This window comes from Tupaia chinensis, unplaced genomic scaffold (genome assembly GCF_000334495.1).
Source record: "Tupaia chinensis unplaced genomic scaffold, TupChi_1.0 Scaffold000182_1, whole genome shotgun sequence".
Lineage (NCBI taxonomy): Eukaryota > Metazoa > Chordata > Mammalia > Scandentia > Tupaiidae > Tupaia > Tupaia belangeri.
Genome location: NW_006159657.1, coordinates 323963 through 337180, shown reverse-complemented (window position 1 = coordinate 337180; position 13218 = coordinate 323963).

Below are 13218 nucleotides of genomic sequence, written 5' to 3'. Positions count from 1 at the left end.
TAGCAAAAACCTCTCAAAAAAAAAAAAAAAGAATAAACCTGGGACCAGTTCAGAGTCATGGCTATCTCCATCAGAGAAGTCAGGCCCAATCCTTGCTTTTCTATACTTGTTGTCTTTGTGTGTTTATTTTTATGTTTATTTCTAATCCACATTCCACCACCACCACCCCACTCAGAAAAACATTCTGGCAATGTGTTGCCCAATAATATTTGTCATTTCCAGTGATTTCTTCCACCACCCCCCCACACTCAGAAAAAACATTCTGGCAATGTGTCGCCCAATAATATTTGTCATTTCCAGTGATTTCTGATCATTTCTGTTTACTCCTTTACGTGATGGTTTGGCTGCTGTTCTATTTGTTGTCCCTTTCCTTCCTCTAGATTGTGAAGGCTCCAAGGACAGAGGCATGCCAAGCATGGCACCTAGAACAGCTTTGGGTAGAGAGAGTCCTCAGTAAATTACTGTGAAAGGAGCAAGTGAACAAACAGCCCCTTCTAGGAAGTTGCTTCTACCTCAGGTTGGGGCTCCTACTCATGCCTGGATATTTGTGTACATCCTCAAACTGGCCTCCCTACCTCCAGCCTCAACTGCCCACTGCAGATTCATCCCCCAGGCTGGCCTCCAGGGTTACTCTTCCTACATGCAAATATAACCTGTCACTTACTCCTTAACACCCTTTGGTGATGACCCATGGTGTTCAGGATAAGGACAAGCCCTTCAGCATGACAGACACTGAGTCCCTGTTCTACAACTTAGCACCGGTGAGAACCTGGGTGAGTTCCATGTCTCTGTCTGTTTGTTCATCTGTAAAATGAGGACGATAGTGGAATCTACATTACACAGCTATTGAGAGAATTAGGAGTTAGTGAATGTTCAGGGCTTGGACCAGTGTCTGAAATGATAAACACAATCAGTGCCAGCTGTAATGACTATCACTGTAGCAGCATTGTCATCATTTACGCCATGCAGAACAGAACCCATACACCCTGCAACTCAAAGCCCCCTGTGCAGTCCCAGGGCTTGGCCCCTGAGGCATGGTCTTTGACTTCAGCAATTCTCAACAGGGAGGGGATGGCTGACATTGTGTCCCAGGGAACCATTAGCAGTGTCACTTTCAGCTGTCACAACTTTGGGAGATGCTACTGCCATGTAATGGGTTGCGGTCAGGGGTGCTGCCAAACATCCTAGAGGCATAGGATGGCCTCTCACACAAAGAATGATCTGGCCTAAAGGCCGGTAGTGTCAAGACTGAGAAACAGCGATGTATGTCAAGACAGCCCTAACATTTTGTGATGATGGTGTGTATATTTTATGACTTTAGCTTATAAAATTAATACCATCCAGTTACTGAGAGAAAGGTACACAAACATCCCTCAGCCCTATTGATTCTACATCCAAAACACACCTTATGTCTTGACCTTGAATGTTCCTCTCCAGCTCCACTCCTGCCAACTGTCCCCAGTTACCACCATTTCCCTCCTGGACTTTGGGCCATGCTTCCCACCGACACTTGCCCTGCCCCAAGCCATGCAATCCTTAGCAGCCACGGTGGCCCTTTAAAAGCATAATTCCAATCACTACACTCCACCTGCTTAGAACCCTTCAGTGTTGTCCCTTCCTACTTGGGCTAAACTGTAAAATCCTTCATATGAGCAACAAGACACTGTGCGACTGTTTCTCATCTCCTTTTCCAGTCCCAGGGCCTTTGCACATGCTGTGTCGCTTTCTGTAAGATGAATTGCTTCTCATCCTTCAGGTTTCACTTTAAACCTTCTCTCAAGGGGACCAGAAGATGGTGTAGACATTACGTCGCTGGACTCCCAAATGGCTGACAATGGTTTCAGTCCCAGACCCAGTGACTTAAAAATCACACCCCCAGGAGGAGAATGGAGGAAATTATCCCCCAGGGGGTAATTTCTCACTTTCTCTCTCACTGTGCCTGGCTCTCTCTCTCTCTCTCTCTCTCTCTCTCTCTCTCTCTCTCTCTCCTCTCTCTCTCTCTGTCTCCCTAAGGCAAAAACCATATTCTCTCAAAAAAGAGACCTCCCTAACCAAACCCCTGAACTCCCACACAATGAATGTGATGTCCTAAAAAGCACTTATCACCTTCTATTATTTGTCTGTGTTTATTTACTTCTTTTTGTCCTTCTCCTGCACTAAACCATAAGCTACTTGACATAAAGCCTTGTCTCCCACCCCTGTATTCCTGATATATCGTCAGCTGTTTCGGGTAGCCTTCCCCACACCTTCTGAGATGGGTAGTCTCAGCTCTACTATAGCAAAGAATACTGGGGCTCAGAGAGGTTAAGGAAGTTACCCAGCACCCATGGTGCAGCACAATTCAAACTCAGGTCTCTTTGACTCCAAAACCCAAATCTTCCCCTTAGGGTCCTTTTAGAAAGTACAGGGCATTTCTGTGTCAGGTCAGACCATGCACCTTCCACCAGGAATGCACATCCACTTTGTGTGTATCTCTCCCTCTGGTCATTTACAAGGCCCAATGTTATTAAGTACCAGCTCTTTGAGGAAACTTCAGCCCCTGCCTCTGTGAGGAAGGGAGGCAGCTATTGGAAATGTCATCATTTTTTTTCCCTTTTCCAGAAAGAGCAGCCTCAGCAAAGCCTGGCTTTATTCAGTGGCAGCTGCTGACAGTTATAAACCACGGCACTTTCCAGCTCTCACCACGATAAATGGGAGCATCGGTCTTGGGCCCTGTCAGAGTCACCTGCCACCTCTAAAACCAGCTGGCTGGCAAGAACTGAGATGCTGTAATGTTCTGGGTCCCTGCCAGGCAGCCAGGGGCCTTCTGAAGGTACAGCCCCCTCCCCAGCCCCTAATAGAGCCCATCAGTCAGGAGGGCTCAGTCCCAGGCATTCCCAGGACCCCTCCCCTTCTGTCTTTGTGGTAATTTGCTGATTTCCACGCTTGTGGTCTGCTATCCACTCTGCAGTCCCCTCCACAGGGGTGCACTTTGTGATGCCTACTGCGAACCATGGACAGTATTTTCTGAGTGGATGAAATGAATGGTCCTGGAATCCCATCAGGGCACCCACAGTGGATATCTATTCAGATATACCCACCCTCCCACCCAGCTGACAGGTTGAGTGGGGATGTCACTCCATGAACACAGTTTTTCTGAGAGCAATGGCAAGATGCCAGGGAAGTGACACAGTTAGTAGATATGAGAATGCCCAGACTCAGATCCTAGCCTTAGTTCCTACATGCTGTGCAGCTCTGAGTAAGTCACTTGCCATCTCTGGGCCTGGAATTCAGCACTTGTAAAATGAGTGTGATAGACGGAACATGCTCTGCCCATAGATGTTCCTGTCTGAATCTCCAGAACCTGCATCTGTGTTAGCTTATGGAACTGAGGGAGGGTTTGCAGATGTGGTGAAGGAGCTGAAGAACGCAACATTATCATGAATTATCTGTGAGGACCAGTCAAACCACAGGGTTTGTACAGGGAAAGTGGGAGACAAGAGTCCCAAAACAACTGACTTTACATTCCATTTCCTCTTCCCCTATGTTCTTTCCTTTATAAGAATAAACCTGGGGGGACCAGCAGTTAGTGTAATGGCTATGTCACTGGACTCCCACGTAGTCGACCGTGGGTTAAGTCCCGGACCCGGTGGCTTAAACTCACACTGAGCATGTGTGCGTACATGCCCAAGATCCCGAGAGGAGAATGGAGAAGGGATTGTGACATGGCTATCCTCCTGATGGGGGGTGTTTTATCACTTTCTGTCTCTCTGTCTCTCTCTGTCTTTCTGGTGAATATACACACCCTATAGCAAAAACCTCTAATAAATAAATAAATAAATAAACAAACAAACAAATCTGCTTGCTGCACCAGAATGAGGCATGGACTCTTCACTGACCAGCCACCACTGGGGTCCTCTGTAGGTGAAATAAACTAGTTTCTTTGCCTGATAGACCTTTAGTTGACTTTTTTGGGATAGGTAAATTTTATACACAAACTTCCTCAGATTTGGGGTTGCCACCTAACACAATCTTTTTAAAGATAGTGGAAAGAGGGACCAGATAAAACAGTTTCTTTCACAATTTAACGATCATTTCTGTCAGTCCCAGCGAGTTCCAGCAAAGTGAGTCCTGGCAAAGTGGTACCCAACAATATCTGTCATTTCCAGTGATTTCTGATCATTTCTGTTTACTCCTTTACGTGATGGTTTGGCTGCTGTTCTATTTGTTGTCCCTTTCCTTCCTCTAGATTGTGAAGGCTCCAAGGACAGAGGCATGCCAAGCATGGCACCTAGAACAGCTTTGGGTAGAGAGAGTCCTCAGTAAATTACTGTGAAAGGAGCAAGTGAACAAACAGCCCCTTCTAGGAAGTTGCTTCTACCTCAGGTTGGGGCTCCTACTCATGCCTGGATATTTGTGTACATCCTCAAACTGGCCTCCCTACCTCCAGCCTCAACTGCCCACTGCAGATTCATCCCCCAGGCTGGCCTCCAGGGTTACTCTTCCTACATGCAAATATAACCTGTCACTTACTCCTTAACACCCTTTGGTGATGACCCATGGTGTTCAGGATAAGGACAAGCCCTTCAGCATGACAGACACTGAGTCCCTGTTCTACAACTTAGCACCGGTGAGAACCTGGGTGAGTTCCATGTCTCTGTCTGTTTGTTCATCTGTAAAATGAGGACGATAGTGGAATCTACATTACACAGCTATTGAGAGAATTAGGAGTTAGTGAATGTTCAGGGCTTGGACCAGTGTCTGAAATGATAAACACAATCAGTGCCAGCTGTAATGACTATCACTGTAGCAGCATTGTCATCATTTACGCCATGCAGAACAGAACCCATACACCCTGCAACTCAAAGCCCCCTGTGCAGTCCCAGGGCTTGGCCCCTGAGGCATGGTCTTTGACTTCAGCAATTCTCAACAGGGAGGGGATGGCTGACATTGTGTCCCAGGGAACCATTAGCAGTGTCACTTTCAGCTGTCACAACTTTGGGAGATGCTACTGCCATGTAATGGGTTGCGGTCAGGGGTGCTGCCAAACATCCTAGAGGCATAGGATGGCCTCTCACACAAAGAATGATCTGGCCTAAAGGCCGGTAGTGTCAAGACTGAGAAACAGCGATGTATGTCAAGACAGCCCTAACATTTTGTGATGATGGTGTGTATATTTTATGACTTTAGCTTATAAAATTAATACCATCCAGTTACTGAGAGAAAGGTACACAAACATCCCTCAGCCCTATTGATTCTACATCCAAAACACACCTTATGTCTTGACCTTGAATGTTCCTCTCCAGCTCCACTCCTGCCAACTGTCCCCAGTTACCACCATTTCCCTCCTGGACTTTGGGCCATGCTTCCCACCGACACTTGCCCTGCCCCAAGCCATGCAATCCTTAGCAGCCACGGTGGCCCTTTAAAAGCATAATTCCAATCACTACACTCCACCTGCTTAGAACCCTTCAGTGTTGTCCCTTCCTACTTGGGCTAAACTGTAAAATCCTTCATATGAGTAACAAGACACTGTGCGACTGTTTCTCATCTCCTTTTCCAGTCCCAGGGCCTTTGCACATGCTGTGTCGCTTTCTGTAAGATGAATTGCTTCTCATCCTTCAGGTTTCACTTTAAACCTTCTCTCAAGGGGACCAGAAGATGGTGTAGACATTACGTCGCTGGACTCCCAAATGGCTGACAATGGTTTCAGTCCCAGACCCAGTGACTTAAAAATCACACCCCCAGGAGGAGAATGGAGGAAATTATCCCCCAGGGGGTAATTTCTCACTTTCTCTCTCACTGTGCCTGGCTCTCTCTCTCTCTCTCTCTCTCTCTCTCTCTCTCTCTCTCTCTCCTCTCTCTCTCTCTGTCTCCCTAAGGCAAAAACCATATTCTCTCAAAAAAGAGACCTCCCTAACCAAACCCCTGAACTCCCACACAATGAATGTGATGTCCTAAAAAGCACTTATCACCTTCTATTATTTGTCTGTGTTTATTTACTTCTTTTTGTCCTTCTCCTGCACTAAACCATAAGCTACTTGACATAAAGCCTTGTCTCCCGCCCCTGTATTCCTGATATATCGTCAGCTGTTTCGGGTAGCCTTCCCCACACCTTCTGAGATGGGTAGTCTCAGCTCTACTATAGCAAAGAATACTGGGGCTCAGAGAGGTTAAGGAAGTTACCCAGCACCCATGGTGCAGCACAATTCAAACTCAGGTCTCTTTGACTCCAAAACCCAAATCTTCCCCTTAGGGTCCTTTTAGAAAGTACAGGGCATTTCTGTGTCAGGTCAGACCATGCACCTTCCACCAGGAATGCACATCCACTTTGTGTGTATCTCTCCCTCTGGTCATTTACAAGGCCCAATGTTATTAAGTACCAGCTCTTTGAGGAAACTTCAGCCCCTGCCTCTGTGAGGAAGGGAGGCAGCTATTGGAAATGTCATCATTTTTTTTCCCTTTTCCAGAAAGAGCAGCCTCAGCAAAGCCTGGCTTTATTCAGTGGCAGCTGCTGACAGTTATAAACCACGGCACTTTCCAGCTCTCACCACGATAAATGGGAGCATCGGTCTTGGGCCCTGTCAGAGTCACCTGCCACCTCTAAAACCAGCTGGCTGGCAAGAACTGAGATGCTGTAATGTTCTGGGTCCCTGCCAGGCAGCCAGGGGCCTTCTGAAGGTACAGCCCCCTCCCCAGCCCCTAATAGAGCCCATCAGTCAGGAGGGCTCAGTCCCGGGCATTCCCAGGACCCCTCCCCTTCTGTCTTTGTGGTAATTTGCTGATTTCCACGCTTGTGGTCTGCTATCCACTCTGCAGTCCCCTCCACAGGGGTGCACTTTGTGATGCCTACTGCGAACCATGGACAGTATTTTCTGAGTGGATGAAATGAATGGTCCTGGAATCCCATCAGGGCACCCACAGTGGATATCTATTCAGATATACCCACCCTCCCACCCAGCTGACAGGTTGAGTGGGGATGTCACTCCATGAACACAGTTTTTCTGAGAGCAATGGCAAGATGCCAGGGAAGTGACACAGTTAGTAGATATGAGAATGCCCAGACTCAGATCCTAGCCTTAGTTCCTACATGCTGTGCAGCTCTGAGTAAGTCACTTGCCATCTCTGGGCCTGGAATTCAGCACTTGTAAAATGAGTGTGATAGACGGAACATGCTCTGCCCATAGATGTTCCTGTCTGAATCTCCAGAACCTGCATCTGTGTTAGCTTATGGAACTGAGGGAGGGTTTGCAGATGTGGTGAAGGAGCTGAAGAACGCAACATTATCATGAATTATCTGTGAGGACCAGTCAAACCACAGGGTTTGTACAGGGAAAGTGGGAGACAAGAGAGATTGAGAAGGAATGTGAGGATGGAAGCAGGGGGTCAGGGTTGGAGGAAGATCTGAGAATGCTGCACTGCTGGCCTTGAAGATGGAAGAGGGGCCGTGAGCCAGGGAACACAGGCAGCCTCCAGCAGTTGGGAAAGGGGGACTGGGAAGTGGTTGTGGTCTCCAGCAGTTGTAAAAGGGGGACTGGAAGGAGGAACAGCAGCAAAACACTGTGCTCTGTGAGGCTGACCCATGTGGAAGGGTCCAGATTTGCTTCCAGAGTCTTCTGAGTATGCTGGGCATGCCTTTCCTCATTGTTGGTGACTTTCTTGACCTTTCTTGGCCTCGTCTTCACCCTCTGTAAGGGGAAATAATCACACCTCCCACAAAGAGTCTCTGTGAGGCCAGGAAGTCATAACACAGGGGAGCACTCTGCACAAGTGGTACCACTACTATGACTTTCACCAACAACAGTAAAGCTTGCATCTGTGAATCAATGAAACCAGCTATCCTAGAAGGTAGTGAGTTTCCTGTCACTAGAAGGGGCAAAACTGCATTCTCAATATTCTTCTTTTTGCAATCTGTGCATTGGATGGCAGGGGTCCCAAATGATGTAAAATATCAGCAGAACAAGTAGAGAAGGGCTAATATCTTTGAATCCTGATTCCAACCCTTCACTTTGCAGAGGGGTTAGATTGAGGCCCAGAGAGAGGAAGGGGAGCCCTTCCCGAGCTCCCTGCCCCCACCAGCTTTCTGATCTGTGAACAGCCTTTGTTCCTTGTGCACCTCCCCCGCATCTGCACCCAGAGCCAACTGTCTCCTATTAATATTAATGTGGTGGAAAATTAAACCAGGCTCGTAATGCCAATTTCCAGTCCATAACCTCGGGGCTGTGCCAGGGCCTCCTCTACCACCAGGTGCCACCAGCTTTGAACTTATTACAAAGTCTCAAGCCAGAGAGAAAGGTAATATCTGACTGATGATGAGCAAGGAAGACCACCAGGAGGAAGACATGGATCGCACAGGGGAAAGCTCACAAACCACGGCCAAGACCATGATGCTCTCTCTTGACAGAGTCCTCTGCCCTAGGCTTTCCCTCCTTTATAGTTAGGAAGATGCTGCCAACATCATCATCACTATCACCATGTCACCGTCACCATCATCACCATCACTGCCATCATCAACTATCACCATCATCATCACCAACAACGACATCACCAGGTCACTGTCACCATTATCACCATCACTGTCATCAGCATCACCATCATCACCATCACTGTCACCATCATCACCATTGCCATCATCACTATCACCATCACCAACAACAACATCACCAGGTCACTGTCATCATCATCACCATCACCGTCATCATCATCACCATCATCACCATCACCATCATCACCATCACTGTCACCATCATCACCATTGCCATCATCACTATCACCATCACCAACAACAACATCACCAGGTCACTGTCATCATCATCACCATCACCGTCATCAACATCAACCATCATCATCATCACCATTGCCATCATCACCATTGCCATCATCACTATCACCATCACCAACAACAACATCACCAGGTCACTGTCATCATCATCACCATCACCGTCATCATCATCATCAACACTATCACCATCACCACCATCATCACCAACATCACCATCATCATGACCATGTTACTATCACCATTATCATCACCCTTATTAACCATCATCATCATCAACAGTACCATCACCATGTCACCATCATCATTACCATCACCATGTCATCATCACCAGGGGTCCCCAACCCTCAGGGCTCTGGATGAGTGCCAGTGCATAATCCACCAGGACCTGGACTGTGCAGTGCACAGTGGATGGTGGATGAGTACACAAGGTTCTGTCAGTGTCTGCAGCTGCTCCCCATCACTGGGACTGCTGCCTGGGCTCTGCCTCCTGTGAGATCAGCAGCTCTATTGGATTCTCACAGAAGCTCGACCTTATTGTGGCACTGTTTCATTGTATATTGCAATGTGGTAGTTGTGGAAATGGGGTGCATGTGGACATGATGTGCATGGGCTCTCCTGGGACCAACCTCCCACACTCATGGAGGGGTTATATTTCACAAGGCCAATCCTAGGAGGTGCTAGAAGGGTTGGAGACCCCTGATCAATGCCATGTCATCTTCACTATGTCACCATCACCATATCAGCACCATCACCATTATTACCATATTGTCATTACTATCACCATCATCACCAACTTGGTCACCATGTCATCATCACCATCATCATCACTATGTCACCATCATCACTATGTCATCATCATCATCATCACCATCACTATCATCACCATCTTGGTCACCTTCATCATCACAGTCATCATCATTATCATCATGCCAGCCTCTCCCTTCAGGTATTCACTGTCCAGTGAGAAGATCTCTGGGACAGAGAACAGAGGCAAGGTCCATAGCTCTGTGGCCACCTATGAGGAGTTAGGTGCACAGGGAAAAGAGGTAGAGTTGACCTGGAAGGGGCACAGGGAACATCTTTGGGTGAAAGGCCAATGACCTGCACCAGCACATACCAAGGGTAATGATTGGCCATTGTCTTTTGGGACTGTGGGATGAGCACTGTGCTAGGAGTCTGGAGTCCAGAACGCAATCCTGGTATAGCTCCAGCATATGCGCTTACAGCAGGGTTGCTCAGCCTCCGCACATTGGCGTGTCAGCTGTGTGTCCTTTGTAGTGGGCTGTCCTGTGTGCTGTATGGTGTTGAGCAGTGTCCCCAGCTCAGCACAGTAGAGGCCAGGAGCTCTTTGCACTTCCACATAACAAACAGAATTTCTCCTGATACTGCCCAAGGCCACCTCAGGAGCAAAATCACTCCTGGTCAACAGTCACAGCCTTAGAACCACTTCAACTTGTGGTCTCATTTCTCCATCTGAGAAGTGACATAGAGAACTCATGTCCTCCCATCAGTCTGCTGGGTTGGAACTGCGGCCCCACCAGTTGCTAGTCTGTGTCCTTCATCTCTCTGCACCTCAGCCCCTTCTGCATGGTGGAGACGGTAATCATGACTACTCAGAGTCTTGTAAGAACTGGATAAATAATGCATAGACAATGCCTAGCACTGAGCCTGCACACAGAAAGGGGCCCACGAGTGTAGACGAGAGTTCTCATTATCACTATCCCACTCCCAGAGTCCACATCTAAGTAGAAGCACTGATGGTTCCCATGCAGGTCCTCATTTCCCACACAGGTCCCTCCCGTTTCTCTGCTGTTCAGCCAAACCTTGGTGGGATGGAAAAGTTTCCCAAAGAACCACACAGAATGGACAGATCCTCTGGGATTCACCCCTGAACACCTGCAAAGAAAGCCCCCACGTCTCATTTCTAAGCTCACTGACTGCAGCTCTGAAAGAGTTAATACTGCAGTGTTTCCAGCCTTGGCTCTAGTGCTGGAAAAAAAAAAAAGATGCTGCAAAGAATTTGAGGGTTTTAATATTCTCTGTCTGTTCATTACTATCGTTATGGTGCATTTGGCCAGCGTATTGTGCTTTTTAATCAGACTGGACAGTTACCCCGGCTGAGGCAGCAAAGGACTGTCACTTCAGATAGGAAAGAGAAAGAGGTATTTCAGGGGTGTGTGAACAGGTTCAAGCTCATCTCACTGTATATGTTAAATATGTCGTTTGTATACACCAATTACACCTCAATAAAGCTGTTTTTAGAAGAGAGACAGACACAGAAAGAGAAAGAATGCACTCACTCTGAGAAGACTAAATCAATATTCATAGGCAAAAAAAGAAAAAGGAAAAAATAATGTTTCTTACTTGTAGGTCTCAGGGAAGTAGCTCTTGGTCCCTGACAAGAGTGGATGGGCATAGAAGAAAGAAAGTGGCCTTGAACACGGGGAAAAAATTGGGCTCTAATTAAGTGACCCTGGCTTCTTTTCTTCTTTTCTTTTTCTTCTTCTTCTCCTTCTCCTCCTCCACTTCCTCCTCCTTCTTCTCCTTCTTCCTTCTCCTCCTCCTTCTTCTCCTTCTCCTCCTCCTCTTCCTTCTCCTCCTTCTCCTTCTTCCTTCTCCTCCTCCTCCTTCTCCTTCTCCTCCTCCTCTTCCTTCTCCTCCTTCTTCTCCTTCTTTTTTCTCCTCCTCCTTCTTCCTTCTCCTAGTCCTCTTTTTCTTTTTTCTTTTTTAGATTTTTTTTAATTGCCAGAGGGTGTGTTTGCTCACAGAAGACAGACAGACGGAGAGAGAGAGAGAAAATATCTGCAATGGGCCATAGTCACACCACAACCTTTTCCTCTCTACTCCTCCATCTCGTCAGGACTGAGTACACATGCACATGTGCCCAGTCAGTTTTTACAGCTGCCAGGGCCTGGATTCAGACCACCACCAGCCATGTGGGACCCAGTTCCCTAGGTGTGGCACTTAACTGTTGCACTGCAGCAAGCTTCTTCTTCTACCCAAGATTCAGCGTCTTCACCTGCAAAACAGAAATAGCAGCCCCTTCCTCTTGGTGATGTTGTAAGGTCTGACATGAATATAAACATTTTGTACCATTTCTTAGGGGGATATAATTCCCCAGCAGCCCCTCCCCACTCCCCAGGAAAAGTGTTGACAAACGATATTAGGAAGTACGGGAGCAAACAAACAGAGGTGAATAGGGCGCTGGCTGGCAAGAAAGCGGCTTCTGAGCTAGATGCCACCATGGGCATGATACCCCCCATGCCAGCCAGCCTCCCTCTGCCTCCAGTAGAGCCTTGGGACGAACTGAATCTGTGACAAAGGACTCCTCTCTGTGAGCCCAGCCTGATAACCACATCCGGCTGAAAGGAGGAGCCCAGGCCCAGGGTCTGGGCATGTGAAGGAGCTCTGGGCACAGAAGCAGGAATCCTGGGGGCGACTCATGACTCTAGTACAAATGGCTCCTGCAACCGCTTCCTTTTTCTTGACTCCCTTTTCAGAGAAGTTCTAACACTCGGCAATACCACCTCACTGGGCCATGGTTTTCTCCTCCTTTGAGTGAAACATGAAATATGACACCGCCTATATCAGAGATGTTTTGGGGCTCCAGGGAGTAACTCGTGCACCATCATTGTCTTTGTTAACTGCTAAGTGCGGTGCGGGAAGGGCTCCTCAGTGCCTCCTTATCCACCACTCCGCTTTTCCTGGTGATCCTCAGATCTTCACATCTTCACAATTCCAGCAGCTCTATTCAACACCACAAATTCAGCTGCCTTGTATGCACAGTGTCTCGGACCCACAGATGCTTCAGAAACCATCTGCCCACTCTTGGCATTTGTTTTATTTTCGGGCCATATCCTGAGCCCATTTGTATGAATTAGGTCTCTCTGACACATGGAATATTCATCAACTAGCCACCTGAAAATGGCACGGAGGACTTGGCCACGATGCCATCATGTGGCTCCCAGCAGATGCCCAGGATATATTGAATTAACTGGGTCCACGACTCAAACCGTGGTCAACTACATGAGAGTCCAGCGACATAGCCATTATACCAACTGCTGGTCCCGGTTTTGTTTTTGGTTTTTTTGTTTGTTTGTTTGTTTGTTTGTTTAAGGCATGAGACCAGCAGATGGTGTCATGGTTACATCACTGGACGGACTGCGATTTAAGTCCCAAACCCAGTAGCTTAAAACTCATGCCAGATGGGACCAGCAGTTAGCATAATGGCTATGTTGCTGGACTCCCACGTACTCAACCGCGGTTCACGTCCCGGACCCGGTGGCTTAAAACTCACGCTGGGCGCGTGTGCATGCGCGCCCAAGATCCCGAGAGAAAAATGGAGGAGAAGGGATTGTGGTGTGGCCATCCCCCCTGGGGGGTGATTTCTCGCTTTCTGTCTCTCTGTCTCTCTCTCTCTGTCTGGCGAGCACATGTGCCCTATAGCAAAAACCTCT